Here is a 22,912-nt window from a genome sequence, read left to right as displayed (position 1 = left end):
ACAAGAACTTTTATTGAACAAGAACCCAATTACTTAACCTAGCTTCAGGTTTCATTCTACCCTGCAGCATATACTCTGACAGAAACCTACTAATCTCTTCTGATGGACGTTGTGACATACCAGTTTTGATACACAGAGATGATTCCTAACCTTCTTGTAGAGAACCAAAGATTAAATAAACTGAGGTGCCCATCTCAGCTTCCACAGACCAATGAATAACAATGAGAAAAGTCACATATGGGCCCTTTTCTCCTCTGTGTAAGGCATATTCAGAGAGGAAAAAGGAAAGGAGGTTATGCTCTGAGAAACTGACCAGCATTTACCAAAGCCCTGTGCTGGCATTGCCTAAAGTTCTTTCTAGTTTATCTCTGCACTTTAAATTACTGTCATACCTTTCCCACCCATATCTTGCTAGAAGAGAAGAAAATCAATGCCTTAAAGCTCTTGTACCTCTGCTGCTGCCGTTAGAAAAATGTTTTGATAAATAATGTTAATAACTTGGCCTTTCTGTCAGTAATTCTCAACACTGAATGTGCATTAGAATAACCTAGGAACTTTTAAGGAATACTGATTCCCATCTCTGGAGATGCTGATTTAATTCATCAGGCTGGGACCTGGGCAATATTGCTTTTTAAAAGCTCTTCATACTATGGCAATAATATAGCTAAATCTTAGAAGCATTGATTCATGTAATAATTATTATATTGGAATAAAGAAGAGAACTTAGAGACCATTCAGTCTAGCCTGATATCCAATGCTGGAATATCTTCAAGAAAAATGTCTGAAAAGTTACAGAAATGAAAAAATTGTTAATCCACAAGGAAGTCCATTTTTTTGGTTTCTTTTTAACATTAAATCCTTAGAAAAGGTATCCAAGATACTTCAAAGTATCCATGTATAAGACTGCTCATGAAAAAAACGGTTTATATTAAAAATAAACTCAATAATTTAATGCCTACCTGTAAGGAACTAGAACTGAATATATGTATATGTATATAGATGTGTCTCTATATATATAATACATGCAATACATATTAGTCCATTCTCAAGCTGCTGTGACCCAAGAATGGGTAACTTATAAAGAAAAGAGGTTTAATTGACTCACAGTTCCACATGGCTGGGGAAGCCTCAGGAAACTTACAATAATTGTGGAAGACACCTCTTCACTGGGTGGCAGGAGAGAGAAGTGCCAGCAGGGGAAATGCCAGATGCTTATAAAACCATCAGATCTCATGAGAATTCACTGACTATCACTAGAACTGCATGGGGGAAACCACCCCCATGATTCAATTACCTCCCACCAGGTTCCTCCCATGACATGTGGGGATTATAGGATTACAATTTAAGATGAAATTTGGGTGGGGACACAAGGCCAAATCATATCAATATCTATATATATGTGTGCATGTGTCTATATGTGTGTATAAATGTATATTATATATTTATTTGTATATGTGTATACATGTGTATATGTATTGTGTGTGTGTGTGTGTGTGTATGTGTGTGTGAAGGCTTAGATCAGGGAACAGGGAGAATACCTTCAGTGTAAAATGTTTTCAGAATGTACCTTATAATATATGTATAATTATACGTATAACATCTTTTTCTAACTGTAAATAACGATTACTACAAAGGTAACTTTTATCTTTAGTTTATGCCTTTCTTATTTTTATGTTTTAATCATTTGTAAGAATTATTTTTTAAGTATTTCAATTAGCAGAGGTTATTTGGATATTGGAATAACCATTTCTGTGTCTTTCTTAATATTTTCAGTATCTTCTCAATTTTGATATGAAATCTGTTTTTTGAGCTATACAGAATGAAGTTATTGTCTTACATATGGCAGTCTTCGCTCTTTGAAAGAACACAATAATGTGTCCCTTTGGTGGAAGAAACTCCATTTCTTCCATTTTTATCACAGCCCTTCAAAGGCTGTGTCCTATAAGCCTGGTATTACCTGTCAGTATTAAAGGACATGGAATTTTTTTTTTTTTTTGGAAATGGAGTCTCACTCTGTCTCCAGGCTGGAGTACAGTGGCATGATCTCAGCTCACTGAAAACTAGGACATGGAAATAATTTTACAAGTTCTTGCCATTGAGAAATTTGTGTCCTAATCATGGAGATAAAAATAAAATAATAAAAATATAAATAGTAGAAAATAGTATTTTGGGGGCAGGCATGGTGTTTCATGCCTGCAATCCCAGCACTTTAGGGGGCCGAGGCAGTTAGATCATTTGAGCTCAGGAGTTTGAGACCATCCTGGGCAATGTGGCAAAACCCTGAGTCTACAAAAAAGACAAAAATTAGCTGGGCATGGTGGTGTGTACCTATAGTCCAAGATACTCGGGAGGATGAGGTGGGAGGAGGGTGAGCTCAGGAGGTTGGGGGCTGCAGTGACCTGAGATTGCATGACTGCACTCCAACTGGGGTGCCAAAGAGAAACCCTGTCAAGAAAAGAAGAAGGGCAGAAGGGCGGAAGGGCGGAAGGGTGGAAGGGCGGGAGGGCGGGAGGGTGGGAGGGAGGAAGGGAGGAAGGCAGGCAGGCAGGCAGGAAGGAAATGATAATAGCATTTTCAATATATGATTATTTATAATCAGAGGAAATGAATGCTTAGCAGGGAGTCTATTCTCTCAAGAGGTTGGCCAGTAAACAGAGGAAGAATAAAGTTGGTAAATTGGCATGGAATATTTTTATCAAAATTCACTTTTCAACTTAACAAAGTATTTATATGTGTTATTTTATTTTAATCTTAGAATAGCCTCAGATGTTAATAACCCCAGTTTATAACTGCAGGAATGGAAGTACATGGTATTATGGCTTTAAGATACTTTTCTTCTCTGAACATGCTCCAGTTCATCCATGTTGCTCTAAAATAGCCATGTCGAGAACTGGAGATATTTTCTACAGATGTTGTGATCAGTGCAGAGGCAAGGGGCACTACAGGGTCCTTTAATCTTAACACTAATATCTGCAATACTCTGGTCTCCAGTAGAGATGGTAGGAAATATTGTCATAGAAAGAGGTAGGCATGAGCAGCTAAGCCCACCTGGAAGAGTCAATGAAAGCCTCAGAGAGGAGACACTGTTGGCCTGAACTGAGATTTGAAAGACAAGAAAAAATTTCCCAGAGGGATAAACAACAGGGGCTTCATTCCAGGCAGAGAAGACAGTGCAACCGAAAACACTATATGTTTGGCACTACGGGTGTTTTCTTTGGAGCTACACAGAATAAAGCTGGGGGAAAAGTGAACATGATGGACTACAGGAGATTGCAAGTCTCAGATATTGGGCTAGGGCTACAATGACAGGAACAAAAGAACAAACAGGAGTGACGTTAGGAAGGTAGACAGAAGACAGACCATTAGTATTTCCAGAATTTGGATTTGACCCTAGTGGCAACAGACACAAAAAAGGAATACTTCTTTTTTGTTCTGAAAATTACTCGTGTATTTGCAAGAAGCTAAAAAGAACTGAAAGCATATATAATAGAGAGTCTCAGCTAAAATAAAATGTCCACATAAATATCAGTAGCTTTTAAGTTGAAATGACAAATTTATTACTTTTGTAATTTTTACTTGCTCTTGGGAACATAGTCGAACCCTTTTGTGAGGAATGATTGCCTTTTTCATTAAGTTATGCACAGTATATAAGAGTCAACAGGTGCCTAATATGATTGCTTGTGGCTAGGATCACTTTCAAATTTGTTTTGACATCATATTTCCATCAGAATATTCTAAGCCAGTTAATAAAAAAAGTATGGCATACTTCCATTAGAGATCATTCATTGCAAGCTGTTTATTATGATTTTTTACTTTCAATTTCTCATCAAATGAAAGACCGTATCTTAGCTTCTCCTGAACAATTTTGAGCTTTAGCTTCTATAGTGTGGATGTCTACTGCATATTCTAAAACTGGGATCCCACTGGGAACAACAGGATTCCATGGTAAGAAAAGAAAGTATAAAGTCATGTGTATGAGAAGAGATTTTTTTTCCCTCTTAGTTCTAATATTCGTCAATATAGCATGCTGTTTTTCTGTGATGTAAAAATATTTCTCTAAAGACACTAAATTTAGAATTTTAAACAATACTCTGTTCTCTGAAATGCTTATAAATTATTTTTTGAGATTAAAAAAATTATGAGGTAATAAGTAGTTTGAGACAATTACAGAACAAGGCTATTTTTTATTTGGAATATGAGACCAAAATATTTTTGTGGTATCCAGCGTTAAGGATTACAATGATTACTTTTATTTGATAGAAGTCTAATTTATAACATCCATATGCAGATTAATTATTGTTTCACATTATATTGTCAAATTTCTCCAGCTAATAAAGCCTTAGATAATGAGGCTGGCAGACAAGATTATTTTCTGGACTTTTCAAGGTCAGTATGTCAATTAAGATTGTGAGCTAATTCATTAGTACTGGGAAAAAAATGAACACGCTGTGCTACAGGAGATTGCAAGTCTGGAATATCAAGCATTCGTATTGACTTATGACAGCCTCAAGTTCTCCATTTTAGTAAGTGATTTAGAGGCACAAATTACTTTTCCACTAATTTGACACAGATGAAAACTTACTAAAAATTTCAAAATATAGCAGAGACTCAAAGATTGCCGTATCACATAAATCAGTAAACCATGGTGTATATATAGAGCCAAATTCTCTAAGTATCTGAGTTTTCTGTTTCACTTAGAGGCAACATGAATTTGTTTAAGTAATTAATTCATTTATTTGACAAGGACTTATAATTTACTAAATATGTACTCTGTATGAGGTTCTGTGTTAGCCCCTTGGGAAGCAGAACAAAAGAGGCAACCATAATCTTCACCCTCACATAATTTATGGAGCCAGATATGAAACAATTAAGTATACACACAGTTGTTAATTATATTTGGCATGAGTGCTAGAAAGGGGAAGTACTGCATGCTATGAAAACATGAAAATGTTACTATATGGTAACTTAAAAAGAAAAAACAATGTGGTCTAAATATATTTATAGAATAATTCAGTATTTACTGAGAGACTACTATATTTCATTCATTCTGTGGGTCTTGGGAATATAATGAAATCATACAGTGTAATTTTGTAAACACATATACATAGCAAAAAGCTTTTTAAAAAAGCTCTGGAAACATGGATAAAAGTAGGGTGGCCTATGAGATTTAAAAAAAGGTTTCAAAGAGTCAACTCATTCATTTCTCTATTCAAAAACTATGTATTAAACACTAATAATATTCCCAATATGGGGCTTGATGTTGGAGATTTATGACAATTAAATACACCCTTGTCTATATAGATCTCACAGTTTACAGCAGCAGTCTCAATCAGGGTCAATTTTGCCCTTCAGGGAACATTTGGCAAAAGCCAGAGATATTTTTCTGTGCTAACTGAGGGAGGGTGCCATTGTTGTAGGGAATAAAGGCCAGAGGTGCTATTACATATTCCACAATGCAAAAAACAGCTCCCCCCAACAATGAATAATTATCTAACCTAAAATGTCAATAGCACCAAGGGTTAGACAAACCCTGGCAGAAACAGGGAAATAAGTAAATAATTACAATGCCAAGTTATTAGTTTTAAAATGGGGCTGTGTTTTAAAATACCATCATCAAAGTAGAAGATAGATTTGACAGGTAAAGGCAAGAAAGCAGAAAGGTCACTTGACTTGGAATTCTTTTATTGCAAATTATGGTATGATGCTGGAAAGGCCTGAATTAGGGCTATCAAAATAAAAATAATAGGGTCATAAAAAGTGTATGTGAGAGGAAATTTCAGAGGTAAAATAAACTTTCATATATTGACCATACAACATCATGAAAATTTGGGAGAAGAAAGGGTAGAAGGCCAGGTGCAGTTGCTCATGACTAATCCCAGCACTCTGAGAGGCCAAGGCAGGCAGATTGCTTGAGCCCAGGAAGGACAGGTTACAGTGAGCTGAGATAGTGCACTGCAGTCCAAAGTGGACGACAGAGTGAGACCCCATCTCAAAAAAAAAGGAGTTGAAGCAGATAGAACAGTCAATTATTATCTTAAGAGCTGTTTAGTTGACGTAATAAACTAGTGTTAAGACCTGCAAATGTAGGAATAAAGGAAAAGGAGCAAGTTTTGAAGGGAATTAATAATGACAATAAAAATATTGATGTGCTATAGGTCAGACAGCACTCTAATCACAGAAAACATTATTAAATTTGTCATAATTTTGTAGGAAAGTAACATCATTTGAAGTAAATACTCTTATCCTCGATTTTTCAGACGGGGTAAGAGAGATTAAAAAAATTATTCAAGGTCCTGTTGCTTAATAGTGGCAACATCTAAGCTTCAACAGGTGTTTATCATTTTCTAAAGCCAAGGTCTTCAAAACTCTATGCTCTATTGCATAAACAAGGAGGAAACTAGAAAATCCAGGTTGACTTTTCACACTCTGGATCCAGATTGCCCTGGTTCCCCGAAAAACAGAACCTGGTGCCAATGCTTGCTTGTATGCTACTGGCTATTACAGCACACATCTCAGGGAAGCAGAGCGAGTCATTAGAGTAGAATGAGCAAACATTCAATTTTTTCCAGCATGCTTCTTTGTTCAACCTTGCAGGAGAGTCTTCCAAGAAGCTGCAGGCACTATTGTATTTCAAGATAGTCTATCCAGAGGAACAAATGAAGAATAGATACCAGCTCTGCACACCATTCATTAAACATGTGCTCCAGAGCATTCACTCAACTGCCCTTCCAGGTTAATCAAGTGGATCTGAGTGGCAGCCGAGATATCCTAGGGCAGGAGGCAAGAAGGACCAAGTATGAGCAGAAGACAAGGCACTGTGGAGCTGTGCCTGTGGGAATCAATCACAAGGAAGGTGGTGCAATATAAGAGGCCAAGTCCCTAAGACAACTGCAGGTGGGAAGGTATGGGATGGTGTGTACAAAGGAGCTTATCTATCTAGTGGCTACAAATCACCAGCTTTGTCACTTAGGTTAAGTTATGTTCTTATCTATAATATCCTCATCTGTAAAATAGAGAAAATCAGAATCATATTGTGAGGATTAAATGATTTAAAATACATCAATCATTTTAAACAGTACCTGCCACAACATCAGCGCCAGATGCAATATTTGTTATTACATCACTACCATCACCATTGTTGAGATAAGAAAAGTAGTTCCTTCCTCTCTGGAGCTGACTGATTCTAATAGCAAATTCTTGGTATCCTGAGGAGCTGGCCTGCCCCTCAGAGTTAAGGGCATAATGTTCTGTTACCAAATAGAAACAGTCTCATGGAATCTGACGAGGCCACCATGTGACCATGGTGTTGTAAAACAAAGAACAAAAACAGAAACAAAATCAATTCATAACCATGTCTAAGCACAGACAAACACAAGGTCACTACACAAAACACAAAATACCAAATGCATCCCCTTCCTGGCTAATAAGAGAGACTGTTTTTCTTTACCAAGTAGAGCTTTAGCTTTGGTCTATTATTCCTTTTTTCTAGGTAAGATTTATTAAGATACCCAATTATATATTTCTGTCTGCTTCCTCATATCTTCCAATCCAGAGCCAAGCCCCATTTCCTCAAACCCTCACCCCAAATCACATAACCCAAGCACAATCCTATAATAAGTTCTAACATCCTTTTGCTAAAGGTGACCAAAACTCCCCATGATGTGTGTTCTCCCTTATTGCAACAATCAATAAATTCCACTTGCTTAACGATAAGTGTATACCTAGCAGGCTTTGGCTGAAGAGTATTGTCATCATCTTACCATCATCATCATCAACATCATCAGCAGCGTCACCTCCTAAAGCTGGAAACATTAGGTTAGCTACATATTTGTGGAATTTTAGCATTTAAGTTGTAATGAAAGTAAAAATAATAGAGGAAATTACAGAAGGAGAAAATGTCAAGTGGTAGAAGCAAATTGCCTAGGGCTAAACCAGAGAGGACACACTAGTATTGAAGGGACAAGCCAAATTAAAAGAATCAATTACTTTTTTCAATGAATGACTTTATGAGTAGTCAAGTAGGAGAGGAGAGATCAGCTTATAGAAAGAAGGGAGTTTTAGGAATGTCGTGGTGTTCCCATGCACTTGATTCAGAAATGTCCAAATAAGAACTAGGGAAAGCCCACTGGATTGGACAGACTGATAGCCAACACTTCAAAGGGTATATGAGTAAATAAAAGCATATTACAATGGGCGAAGTCATGAGTGGGAGATAGGGAAATTAATGTCTTTTAAAGTATGAATGTGAATAGGAGGGAGATGGAAATTTAACTGGAGGTAAATATAGGGTTGCACGAGGGATAACTTATGACAGAAAGAAGCAGTCATTTTAGTCTGCTTTAAGAAAGCATCTGGCCGAGTACAGTGGCTCACATCGGCAATCCTAGTACTTTGAAAGCCAAGGCAGATGTATCACTTGAGGTCAGGAGTTCGAGACCAGCCTGGGAAACATGGTGAAACCTCATCTCTACTAAACATGGAAAACTTAGCCAGGTGTGGTGATGGGCGCCTGTAATCCCAGCTACTTGGGAGGCTGAGGCAGGACAATTGCTTGAACCCAGGAGGCAGAGGTTGCAATGAGCTGAGTTTGTGCCACTGCACTCCAGCCTGGAGGAAAAGAGCAAAACTCCATCTCAAAAAAAAAGGAGAGTTTGCAGACCCAAGAAAGAGAGAGGAAATTTGAGGAATGAAGGTTCTAGAGTGTGTGGGGGGAGGAGAGATCAAGAATTCTGTTGGAGAACTAACCCTGAAAAGAAGTAGAGGCATTTCATTATCTGAAAGTAGATGAATGAAAGATAAATACTGATTTTGCTAAGTGAGAAGGTTCTGTGCTAGAAGGTAAGGAGAGGCAGCTAAGGAAATTTCATCACAGTTGACTTTTGTTCTTTCAGTCAGAAAATAGTCTATGACATTTGTTAAGGGTGAAGGTTAGCAGTGTGGTAAACCTGGAACAGCCACAACAGAAAAGGAAACTGCAGGCATGAAGAGAAAAAGAAAAAGACCGTCAGGCATTATGAAGATGGAAGGAAGACAGGAGATTCTGCACGCATCACTCTAACAGACCTGGTCAGCATGGCTGTGTGATAACTCTAGCCGTCCTCAACAGCTGAGGTCAGGACAAGAGAGATCAAACACCGAGGCTGATCCCTGTTGTCAACGGTAGGTTTTCTGAGGTGGAACAAAGGAAAAAAAGGAGAAAATCTGGTGAGAGCACATTTTAAATGAGGGATCAGTGGGTCCAGACTAGATAAATGGAAAAGCCAAGGTAGCCACAGACTGACTGATTTAGGGAACTTAAAATTCTTTTTTTTTTTTTTTTTGAGATGGAGTTTCACTCTTGTTGCCCAGGCTGGAGTGCAATGGCACAATCTTGGCTCACTACAACCTCCGCCTCCCAGGTTCAAGTGATTCTTCTGCCTCAGCCTACCAAGTAGTTGGGATTACAGGCATGCTTCACCACACTCAACTATTTTGTATTTTTAGTAGAGAGGGGGTTTCTCCATGTTGGTCAGTCTGATCTTGAGCTCCCAACCTCAGGTGGTCCTCAGCCTCCCAAAGTGCTGGGATCACAGGCGTGAGCCACCATGCCCAGCTGGGAACTTAAAGTTCTATAAGTGGCAGGATATGGAGTGCCATTGAGGGAATTAAGTTTAGAAGAATAGAGTGCTTCAGATAAACAGTTTAAGATTTCAGAAATAGAACAGTTGAGCAGGATAGTAAGATATATACAATGGTATAGAACTTTGGCCTTGAAGTTGGGAGAGGGTGAGGGAAAGCACTAGAGAAAAAGGCTTCCAGGACCTTAGGGACTAGGAAGTGTGTGACATGTTAAAAGGAAACAAATTTTAAAAGACTTAAAATAGAAATGAGTTATTCATATTCAAAAGTCATTTCTATTTATTATATTTTCACAGGGAAAATAGGATTCCTACACTACTGTAAAAAAACCCAAAAGGGGCCAGGCGCAGCCGCTCATGGCTGTAATCGCAGCACTTTGGGAGGCTGAGGTAGGAATCACCTGAGGTAAGGAGTTCAAGACCAGCATGGCCAACATGGTGAAACCCTGTTTCTAATAAAAATACAAAAATTAGCCAGGCGTGGTGGTAGGTGTCTGTAATCCCAGCTACTTAAGAGGCTGAGGCAGAAGAATCTCTTGAGCCTGGAAGGCAGAGGTTGCAGTGAGCTGAGACTGTTCCACTGCAATCCAGCCTGGGCAACAGAGCAAGACTTCTTATCAAAAAAAAAGAAAGAAAGAAAAGAAAACACTTTTAACATTTAATATTATAATTCAGAAAATAGTTTGGTAACAGTATAATTAAACTGAAGTGGGAAATTTTTTTTAAACATATTTCTCACTCACTACATATAGACATGGCCTTCTGAAGAAGTTGCCAAATAGATTTTCTTGTGCCCAGAGAGGCCACACATATAGAACAAAGCCTTACATGTTGATTACAGGTTCTGGAAAAGAGCGGACCGTAGTGCTGGTATCTGCTAATATGAATTTAAATATAGATTTTAAAAATCTATTTTAAAAACTGTATTATCAAAAGAAGAGTATACAGTTCTTGTATGACTTTTCTATGTATGAAATTCTTAAGAGGAAGTGTGACTGTATAAATGTGGGGTCCCTGGTAAATATTTGGTGCTAATACTAGTTTTATTTAGCCCTTTAAAGAAATTTAGTATTCTCAGTCTTGATGAAATTTTAAAAAACCATTCATTATACCTTTTGTTCTTCCAGAATGTCTGACTTTTAGAGATGGGTTAGTAGGACAGAAAATTTTTTAAATACCCATATTTTACTTGATACAAATAAGACTATATTCTACATCTATGTTATAAAAAAATCTAATTTCCAAAGAGAGAAGTTTCCAATTACATCCTTGAGAAAATATGTTTGTTAATTCTTAACATGTTTACCCTACTATTTTTGGTAGCATCATATTTTAAGGTGTGCCTTTTCCTTGCTGCCAACACTGTGGGAATAATAAGAACCACTAAGATGTGATGGCAAAGAAATGCCAAAAGTACTTAAATCGGATATTTTGGCAAAACTTGTGTTGTTTTGACAATCTGACTGTGATACATAGAACTTTCTTTTACAAATTAGGTGATTTTAGTGTTGTATAGAGCTAAAAAGTAGAAAAGGTCAACATTTTTTGTATTATTTTTTCCTAGAATCCTCAGGCAATATTATAACTGACTTATCTAACTCATCTCAATTAGTTTTTAATATGATATCAAAAGGTGGATCAATTTTCTCTGGTTTCTCCTGAGACTTGAAGATAATTAAATGAAGGTATAATCTTGACTATCTCCTGAGGATAATTTTTGGCTAATTTTTGAGACTTTTTATTTCTAATTTTCATTGGACCTATTGGACCTATGCTCCATTCTGACCCTCTCTCTATTCTCCGTGGGCGATTAGGATCTCTGCTTACTTATTTTGCTATCAAATATGGATAACTCTTATTTTGAACATCCAATTTATCTGCAGGGCTGGGAGAGCCTGGTCAGTTTTTACCTAGGAATCTACTCTTATTTTTCCCAAAATTTTACTCTTATTGAGCCTATATATAAATAACGAGGCTGAGTTGTATGTTATTAGAGAGTAACCTATGTCTCCTTGGTTTGGATATGTTGTAGATTTCAAATTCAAGATCCTTACTCTTGTCTCTAAATTTCCACATAGCTATTAGGATAATCAGAAATTATAAATGTGTCATGTTTGAGTATCTAGAACTTTGTATCTAATTTGGCAGCCACTAGTCATATGTCTATCGAGCCCTTAAATATGTGGCTAGGCAGGGTGCGGTGGCTCACGCCTGTAATCCCAGCACTTTGGGAGGCCCAAGCAGGCAGATCACAAGGTCAGGAGTTCAAGACCAGCCTGGCCAACATGGTGAAACCCCATCTCTACTAAAAATACAAAAATTAGCCAGGCATGGTGGCGGGAATCTGTAATTCCACCTACTCGGGAGGCTGAGGGGAAGAATCACTTGAACTTGAAAGGCGGAAGTTGCAGTGAGCTGAGACCTACCATTGCACTCCAGTCTGGGCGATGGAGCGAGACTGTCTCAAAAAAGAAAGAAAGAAAGAAAAGAAATGTGTGGCTAGTCAAAATTAACATGTGCTCTAAGTATAAAACACAAAGTAGATAGTGATGTCTTAGTGTGAAAATAATAATGTAAACTATCTTGATAATTTTTACATTAATTAGATATTAAAAATTTGCTAAAACATATTATTAAAATATATTTCCTGTTTCTTTTTGCTCTTTTTAGTGTGGCTATCACAATTTAAAATTTACAAATATGGTTGATGTTTGTGGTTCCCATTATCATTGTATTGAAAAAGAGTTTAAAATTAGTACTGTTAGCAAATGTATTCCAAATACAAGTAGATATAAAGAATGTTATAAAATTAAAGTTTTGCGACTTTGGACTTATTACACAAAATAGTTTGTTTATGTTATCATTATTATTCCAGGGAACCTAAAATAGAGCAAAGATTAAAGTATATGTTTTCTTGATTCTTATTCATCCTACTTCTCAGATATCAACCTCTCAGCTATTATTAAACTCCATTTCTTATGGGTCTTGTTTACTCTTTCTCTCTAAAAGTAGCCAAGATTTTAACAGCAGTTGTTTAAGGGAATGCATTGATAAGTGTCTCAGAGTGAAACTCAATAACTCAATAATACGGTTTTATACTGTTTACAATATCATGTGTTATTTTGCTGAAATGACATAGTCAAGATTTCTGATGCAGTATGTGGTGGAACGGAGCCCCTATATCTTGTATTTCTAGCATTCGTTACACATTAAGATGGTTATGCAAAGCAGAGAATACAAAAAACCACTGGTCTTACATTTATACTTTTCTGGTCACAAATGGGCAGTGATTCCTCATGCAACATTTTGGAAATACTTCACCACTGAATGCACTAAAATGATTCATCACTCCTCTGTCATGAATAATTTATAGGCAAAGTGCCATAGACCAAATATGTTGCATGATGTGATTCCTAGAGCCTTTTAAAACTTGATCTATGGACTTATTCTTACTGCACATATTTTTAAACTGTATCTTTGTGGGAGAACACTTACTATGATGAACATGAAATCTGAAACTATTTAAATGATACTACAAAATGCTCCATAAAGTTAAGTACAACATAGAACGATTTCTCCATTTCTCCATGTGTGATGACCAACCTTGGGATTCATGAAAACATCAAACTTCTGTTTTAAATATGGATGTTTTTAAAGCATGGTAGTATTAACTTTGAAACCATGGATGACTTATTACAATTTTAAAAGTTGTTGACCTTGTCCTTATATCTGTCCCTCATTTTTATTTCCTTTTATTCACCTATTATTCTCCTAAAATAATTAAAGAATTTATATTTATTGTAACAAATTAAAAATAACAAATTGGAAATATCTGATTTACTTTGATTTTGTAATAGATTAATAATATCAGATCTAGAATGGATCTTAAAAGTCTAAAACTTTTTCATTGCCTAGACTTTGCTCAATCACACACATTGGTGTAATATATCTAATAAATCCTGAACCAATTTCTACTCCTAGAGTCATGAGGATCTACAAGTTCTTTTTTAAGCTTATGTGAAATTAACTTATCTGTAATGTATACCTACTGATACTAATTTACATTGGAATTATAAAAAACAAGTATAATCCCTTTTATATGTAAATTGAAATTTTTCTTAACTTTTAAATATCACTCTACATTGTCTCCTAGGTAACTTCACTCACAAACATTTACATATATAGCCTAGAATATTTTTCTTTCATCGATGCTCCAGTCCTACATACTCAACCCGTGTAACATCTATCACTTAGCTGTCTTAAGGATATCTCAAATTCCACACATTGAAAATTATATTTAAGATCTCTATGCCCAAATCTGATAAGCAATTGCACTCAGAATGCAATCATCCTTAATACTGGCTTCTTTTTCTCTAACCATATCGTATCTATCAGCATGTCTTACCAACCTTATCAACTAAATTTTTCTTAAAGCCACTGATTTCTCTCCAGCAATAACTCTAACTCTTTAGAAAAAGTTCTATTATTTCTCACCCAGATGAAGGTAATGGCTTCCAAAATTATTTCCCTCCACCCATTCTTAACACCCTAGAGCACAGCAGTCAAAGTGTTTACTTAAATATGTAAATCAGATCAATGCTTAAATTTTTACGCTGTCTTTCCCTGCTATTTTTTTTTTTTAAAAGATCAAAAGATCAAAGACTTTGATCAAAGAAAAAGATCAAAAGATTTAACAATGGCTTGCCATTTGCTACAAAGTCTGGGCTCTGCTTACTACACTCTTGCTTAATTAGTTGTTCCTTCTAGTTCGGATATCAGGAAAATCAGCTATCAGGGACAAAATAGCTTTTGTCCAAAAAGGCTTCCTTGACCTTGGTGACCATAATCCTTTCCTTCATTACATCTGCTCATAACACTATGCATCTCAACTTCATAGCATTTAATGTTATAGCTCATATTAATTTTGAAAGAAGGAATTACAAGTTTCTTTGAACTGACTGCACCATGGGCCACACCCTAGTTAAGTTGTGGTGACCCCATGACCAGCACATACACCTCCAGATGGACTCCTGGAGCCAGAGAGTCTGAGTCAACCTTGTGACACTGGACCCTGTGGCCTGATTAACTGACCTTGCAACGTTCTGCCATTGTTCCTGCCTCAACTGTTCCTGCCTCAACCGTTCTACCTCAACTGATAAGCCAACTTCATGACACTGGACCTTGGACCTTGTGACACCACCTCTGGCAATATCCCCCAGCTTGCAAAAACCGCCCTGAACTGTAACTTCAGTAACTTTCCACTGCCTACCCCAAACCTATAAAACCAGCTCTCATCCCACTGCCCTCCACTGGCTCTCTTTTTGGACTCAGCCTGCCCACACCTGGGTGAATAAACAGCCTCCTTGCTTACACAAAGCCTATTTATAGGTGGTCTCTTCATTCAGAGTGCGCTTAACAGGAATTAAATAGTAAATACAAATTAACTTTTAAAATACATAAAGAAAATGCTTACATTTCACTAAAGTGCAGTTTTTGGTGTACATTCATGTTTAACACAATCTAGGCAAGTAAAACAGTAATTCAAAGGTTTTAAATATACACCCAAACCTGCAAAAACACATAGACACCTTAAACTACTGCTGCGCCAGGCAACAGAAAAATTAGCCTAAAAAATACTATAATTTGTTTGAAGAAAATGGATACTCTTTTTTTTTTTTTTTTTTTTTTGTGAGACAGAATTTTGCTCTGTTGCCCAGACTGGAGTGCAGTGGTGTGATCTTGGCTCACTGCAACCTCTGCCTCCTGGGTTCAAGTGATTCTCCTGCCTCAGCCTCCTTAGTAGCTGGGACTACAGGCACACCCCATCACGCCCAGCTGGGACACTCATTTTTAATATAATCATGGTTGAAGAAAAGAAGAAGATCACCCTGAGTATGATGAAATATATTAATACAATCTTTGCTAAATTATAAACTCTACTAAGATACCAGATCTGCTTCTATTTGCAGTATGGCTCAGATACAGTGTTGGGACTGCCTTAGGGGAGGTCACAACTTTCCCATAAAGTTGTTTTCACGAATAGATGTTTCGGTTGGATGAAAATTTAAAAAACAAAAAGAAAAATATATCCAACTTTCTGGGCACATTCTCAGATGGTCACCAGTACATTTACTTTAAAACACAGGATAATGTGGGAAACAATCAATATAACCATCTGTTAGAATTATCTTAGAGGGATACATTTTCTAACAGCAAAACTTCTGAGCTGACCCAACAAAATCTGAGAATGAGAGTGGCAGATGGCTCTCAGACTACATTTCAAATATTGTTTTTTCAAACCTGTAGATGTATAAGAATCTATGGCCCAGCATGGTGGTTCACACCTGTAATCCCAGCACTTTGGGAGGCCAAGACAAGTGGATCACCTGAGGTCAAGAGTTCGAGACTACTCTGACCAACATGGAGAAAGCCGTTTCTACTAAAAATACTAAATTAGCCAGGGATAGTGGCACAAGCCTGTAATCCCAGCTACTGGGGAGGCTGAGGCAGGAGAATCCCTTGAAAGACTTAATTTCTTGTATATAGGTTTATACACACTAAATTTTAAAATGAAATGCCCATTTGCACCTAAGATTGATCTGTTTATTGCCTTGCATTGTTCTTGGCAAAGTCAAGCAAAGCCTCCACAGTACAGTCTGTCCCTTGAAGTTAAATAGTTTCCATTTGTGGAGGTAAACTGTTAGTGAAAGAAGACAGATAAACAGATTTTTTTTAATTGAATTAATCCACTTATTTAGATGTTGATTCCTGCTTGATATTTTAGAAATTTTACTTTTTACAAGTTTAGTGCCTCAGAATCTCTTACTTCCCTTATATATTATAAGCTTAGCAAAAGCTCTAAGTATCTGTCACGGACTTAATTGTGTCCCTTACAAAATTCGTATGTTGAGATTCTAGCCCCCAATATGACTGTAAGAGGACAGTAAAATTAAGGCTAATGAGGTGATTAAGTGTAGGGCCGTAATCCAGTAGAACTGGTGTCTTTATAAGTAGAGGAACAGACATGCGATGGCTCTCTCTGTGTGCCTGCATACAGAAAAGGCCATGCAAGGCAGTGAGAAGGTGGCCTTCTAAATCCCAGGAAGAGAGACCTCAACTCTGCTAGCATCTTGATCTTAGACTTTCAGCGTCCAGAGCTGTAGAAAAATTAATGTCTGTTGTTTAAGTCACCTAATCTGTGATATTTTGTTATGGCAGCCTAAACTGACAAATACAGGATCTTTAGATGGTCTTAAGGGACAGTATTAGAGGAACTTCTGAGTGGGCTAGGGGCTTTCTTTCAAGCACAGGACTTTTCCTGCCTCTGGTCGGATAGGGGCTTTGTTTCCCGTTTCTACCTCTGGCTCCTAGGGGCTTTGTTCAAGGGCAGGGACTTTTCCTGCCTCTGGCCCCTGGAGGCAGAGGCCCAGTGACTCAGGGTTTGAAAACAGTAACCAATCCAGTAAAGGATTCAAAGATCAATTAATCGAGAGAAAGGCTGGAAAAAAACACACTCTCATTGGATGAGAACAAGAATGAGGAGGGAATAACTCAGGGGTATAATCTCCAGCTCCCCAAGCCTGCAGCGGCATCCCCTCCAGGTCCCATTCCAGGCGTGGAAGCTGTCCTTTTGCTGTGCCTAATAAACCGCACTACTGCATACTCATTGGGTCCAAGAGTTCTGTTTGAGCTGTAACACTCACCGTGACACCGAGGCCCCCTTCCCCATTCTTCCGGGTTGGAGAGGCCAAGAACCTAAGTTCTGGAGAATCTGGTTGCTGCTAATCCAGTTACAGTCTCAAGTGCTTTGGAGTTTTGTTTGTTTTTGAAACAACCCCATAACCGTTTGTACACACCTATGGTATTTTAGACTTAACTACAAAAATAATTACATGAATTTTTTTTTGATGTATCAATTATCAGAACCCAGAAGTTTTGTGTGGTCTGTTTCACGTTGAACCTGTGTTAGACATGTTACCAAAATATTAACATAATGGCAAATCTGAAATTCTAATAAACATTGTGGCAATAGAAAGCTTAACTGAAGATGCTTACCTTGAGCTGTCTTCTCATTGATCAATGATGACTTGTCCTTAGCAATGCTGTGGACAACTGCATGTAATATAGCTTAGACAAGGTCAAGTTTTGCAAATAGTATCTTGACCAAGAAAAGTGACTACCAGTTCACAAATTGGATATGAATGATACTTATTTTGTATTTATATAATGATTATAGTCTTTATAAAATCTGCAAGTCCTAGTAGATCTGAGTATTGAATATGGATACTAAAAAAATAAATAAATATTGAGTTCAGGCCTGGTGGCTCAAATCTATAATCTCGAAAAGCATATATGATATAAACTCTATTTAATTTTAAAAATTGATATTTATGCAAAAGTTGTATAATTCTAAAATATTTCTATATTTTCTTTATTGATTCTATTTTCAAGTTTTCCAAATTTTAAAATATTCTCTAGCTTATGACAAGATTCATATATCGAAATCGCTGAATGATGGATGATGATATGATTGAGATGTAAACTTTAAGTAATTCCCCAACTTTGTTAAGTCTATTTGCAAAGAAACACGGAAAACTGAAAATTGTAATTATGTTAAATATTTGGTCACTTGCAGACACTGAAGAGTCCTAAAACCTCAATTCTTGACCCATTCCTTCATTTGCTTCAAAAATACACAGAAAGCCTTTAATATATAAATACCAGAAGCATAAAACAAATGAAACATTTTTCACTATGCCCCCAAATGGGACAAATTTGATTTAAGCTTCTAGGTTCCAGGGTAAAGGACATATTCATTTGCTTACCACTTCTTTAGTGGGTGTATAGAGTCTGACATTTTCTAATTTTCTTGGTATTAAAATTCTGCCTTCAACACTAAATAAGCAGATCTTCAAGAAGTAGTTCTTATGGGGTAATAACTATTCGTGGCCAGCCCAATTTAAAATCACATCAACACAAAATTACTTGAGTTAAAAAGAAAGAATAAAACACCAAAGCTCACATATACACACATATCCGTACACAAATACACTGCAGTCTCTAGAAATCAGTTACTTAAGACTCAGTTATCTTTAATAAATAATATTTTTAAAGAAATCAAATCATATAATCCTGGATTTATGAAAGATTATATGATAAAAAATAATCTTTTCTCTTTCATTCATATGTTTTATTACCTACAATTCAATCTTTCTCAACCAACAGTTAAAATAATACAAAAAGACAAAAATGGAAAACTCTCATTTTTGTCTCATTTTGTAAGAGTGCATAACATTCTAAATAAAATAGACTATGAGGAAAAGCAAGTACTCATTCAATCTCCCTTAAAGAACACCGGATAAACGTCAGTATTTCCTCACAGATGAGTCTCCAAGCACTTATTTCTTTGCTTTTAATTTTAACCAGAGTCAATGTTGCCCTGTCTTCCTTTACATTTGTTTTGAAATCTTCTGCCATTTTTCTTTTCCCTCTCTTGTTGAAGTTGTCAGATTCCATATTTTCCCTTCAGTATTTCACTCAGGCTTAATGAAAATTAACCTCACAGTCAAAATAAAAGGAAGCTAATGGAAGAAAAGAAGAAGGTAATAAGTTTATAAGAAAACCAATGCCATGCCTAAGAAAATCAGTGTCAAAAGCTGTGATCATGTTATCACTTGATGATACAACATCATTAACACAGCTGATGTAAAGCTATCCTGAGTCTAAGTAATTGTGTCTGAGAGAAACACAGGTGTGGAGTGCATATACCACCCACTGGATTCCACTCAGAACCTCTGAAGGTCATATTTTGTCATCACATTTCAGACTCTGATACCAAAATAGCAGCATCTTTGATGATAAAAGATAAGGCTGAAACATGAATGGAAAGCCAATTTCCTTCTTTATAATGCAGAAAGCTCACATTGAAAGGTATTTCCATTCTAATGGAAATACACTTCACACATTCCAAAGATCAAGAAACATTTGAATCTCTTATATCTGGTTTGGGACAATATTTCATTTTATGTTCCAGACTATTAGACTATCCTCCTATTCTCTCTCTCTTTCTCTCTCTCTCCTCTCTCCTCTCTCCCCCTTCACTCCATTCCCTGTTCCCTCCTCCTTGACCTTAGATCTCAAGCAATAGTTTCAACTACACCTTAATCTGATACCTATAAATCAATCAGATGGATTAAATGCCTGAGCATTAAAGTTTTATAACAAGCTCTTTAGAAAATAGATGTCAGGATACAACATCTACAGTATAGCTTATATTTTCAAGGTGGCAACCCTTTTGTCTACTAACTTGTGGTTCACGTGACTATTTTTTGTAAACCTGAACCTGAAGAAACCAAAGAAAATTCACAAACTAAATTTAGGGCACAGTAAAAATATTGTGTTTAATGTGTAACTTCTCCTCATTGAAAGAAAACAGAAACCTGCATATAAAATACAATGTAAAAAAAAAAGTTATGCTTTTCTCTTCTATTTACCCAGGAGCTCAGAAATAGTTGCATTTTGGAATAAATTAGTTTGTAAATATTTAGTATGCCTAAGTTTGATATAGTACAAGCAAATTTTCTTAGTTTGTATGTATTTCATTGGATCTTTTTATTTTTAAAAAGAGATATCTTCACTGACAATAACTGTATTTGCTGCTATGCCAGACAAGATTCTGAGTCTTTCTGTTTTCTATTTTAGTTCATCAAAAGGAGCACAACCACCCATTCCTTAAGGCTAAATTATTCCAATTTCTTTATAAACTTCCTAGGTTATTCTAGATCTATCATGAATTGGAAAATATACGTTTTTACTTGTTGGTTCTCATATGGGGAAATATTCCTCCCCTCCCCTAAGTACATGTGACACCCATGAAACTGATTTCATTCACAAGGCCAAGGCTGGCACGTGACTCAAGTCTGGCTAATGAGAGCCTCACACTTTTCTGACCCCAGTGATTGGCTCTTGGATGTGCACATGACCTCATCAGAACCAATTAGACACCCTGAGCTTTTGCTGTGATTTCTCACACAGAGATGGTCTTCTTTCCCCACAGTATTAGACTAGTGAAGCCACCTTGCAAACAGAAGAAGAAAGTGTGTCTACAAATGGAGCTAGTAGAAAACAGAACCAAAATTTGGAGATAACCATTGGATTGAGAAAGGCATTGTTTGATCCTTTGAATCAAGCAGCTAGGAAGTTCATCTGTGTTGTTGGAAGTCTCGGTTATCTGCGATTATGTTTCCCTTTTGTTTAAACCACTTTGGGTTGAATTTGCTGTGCTATGCAACCAAAATACACTTAACTGACACACCTCGCCATGATTCTTCTTACTTCAGATTATCCATAGAAATGAAAACTGCACAAATTGGCATTTAATAATATATGTACTTAAATGATTTAGTACATTTTAAAGAATGCTTATTTTTATATCCTTGATAGGATTTAATTTCCACAGGGAACATTGTATCTTCCTTCCAGTTAGCACTGACCTCCCTGTATTCTGCTGTGCTATAATAAGTATAACTATAATGCAGAGAAACACAAACAATTTCTACTGAAGCAAAATACTGCTAAAGATCCTATTGACCTGACGTCCTCACTTGAATTATAATAGTAATAGAAAGAAGAAAAGTGGTTATCCTGTTCAGATATCTTTTCAGTTTAATGATCAGATGGATTATTTAGAAATGAATTTCATCATAAGGCAATTCAGTTGACCAAGAATAACAGAACTACATACCAAGACACTGCATTTATCATGTTATTTACTTAAGCATAATTATATAGAAATTAATAATAAACAATGGGTTTTGGATGTAACTCTTCAATACCATAAACATTGGCAACCCTTCTAAGCAACGTTTCTGGCTGCTCTATCAGGACCAAAATATCTTTGTACCATCTTCTTTGTTCTATTATGTTACTCTGAGTATCATCATTATTTATGCCAGTCTGTGTTGAGATGTTACATCTATACATTTGGTTTAAATTATTAATTGAATAAATATCTGTCTGCAACTATAATTTGTCAAAGTAGACTTTTTAGGTAGTTTTTAATCAATAGTTTTAAACATTTTTCTAACACTTTCTAATAAATGTCTATCTCAGTTAATTATTGTCACTTAGGATTTTTTTTTCCTATTTCTATAGTGGCTAAGGTATTCTAAGTAAGTCTTTCTCTCTCTCACACTTGTATGTTTGCATGATCTGAAGCTTTGCTTCAATTGCTTCAGTGACGTGACTTTATATCAGCCACCCAATTTCACTAAAAGAAACCTTTCCCCCTGGATGAGGATAGTTCCTATATCAAGTAAAAACAACCTTGATATCACGTTATTTTCCATTAATTATCTAGAGCATTTTTCTTGGTTGAAAGTTAAAGAATTTTATTTTCATTTAAGTGCCATAAGATTTGTATTTACCAAGAGTCTTGCATTTGAGATGCACTTGATTATTATATGTTGACAAATTTAAAAAAATGTTGACTGATAAAAAGAAAGCACATCATTCATTTTCCCCCCTTGGTTTCTTAAGAAAAAACTGTGGAATTCAACATAAGTTCTATTATAAGAAGCATGCTAAGTTTAGAACTCTCTATTAGCTGAAATAAGGGTTTCTAGGCTGATGATCAGTAATTCAGTAAATTACTAAATTTAATTGAATGCATGTGTCAACATCTAATTAAGGTCATCAACTCAACAAGAATTATGCTACCATCTTCATTGTGTTATTAACAAAGAGCTGCTCTTCAGTCTAAAGACTGCACTGAATCCATTCTTTAAATACAGTTCCTAATCCAAAATTAATGTATTCAAACTTTACTTTTCTGTAAAACCTATTGACTTCATACAGGCTTTAGTGGGACTATTGAAACTCAGAGTCTCTGCAAACCTCAACTGGAATAGGACTGGATTTTAATATAAGAAAAATGTATTAGGACATGTGAACAATCATCTTCTCTATTTGTATTTTGGTTGACCAACTTGTATAATGAACCTCTTTTCTCCTGAAAATCAATCTGCAACAAGGTTGTATTATATATCTGCTATATATAGCACAGGATAGTACATGGTTTAAGTTTTGATGGCCTATTCCTTTGAAGAATTTTCAATATTACCAAAATATTTAAATATCTGTAAGGGATATAATATCTCAAATATTTAAGTATCTCAATGGGATATAATAATTTTGTTTGATCAAGTTCTTATTTGTTATAGTGAGAAAAATGGAAGTGTTTATGAAGGCTGATGAAATGATTCCTAGAAGTAGAATTTGAAAGTATAAGATAGGTA

The sequence above is a fragment of the Aotus nancymaae genome, unplaced genomic scaffold (genome assembly GCF_030222135.1).
Source record: "Aotus nancymaae isolate 86718 unplaced genomic scaffold, 86718_ANA_hifiasm-v0.15.2.pri h1tg000015l_0, whole genome shotgun sequence".
Lineage (NCBI taxonomy): Eukaryota > Metazoa > Chordata > Mammalia > Primates > Aotidae > Aotus > Aotus nancymaae.
The sequence above is the reverse complement of the archived record's forward strand: the minus strand, read 5'-3'. Positions refer to the sequence as shown.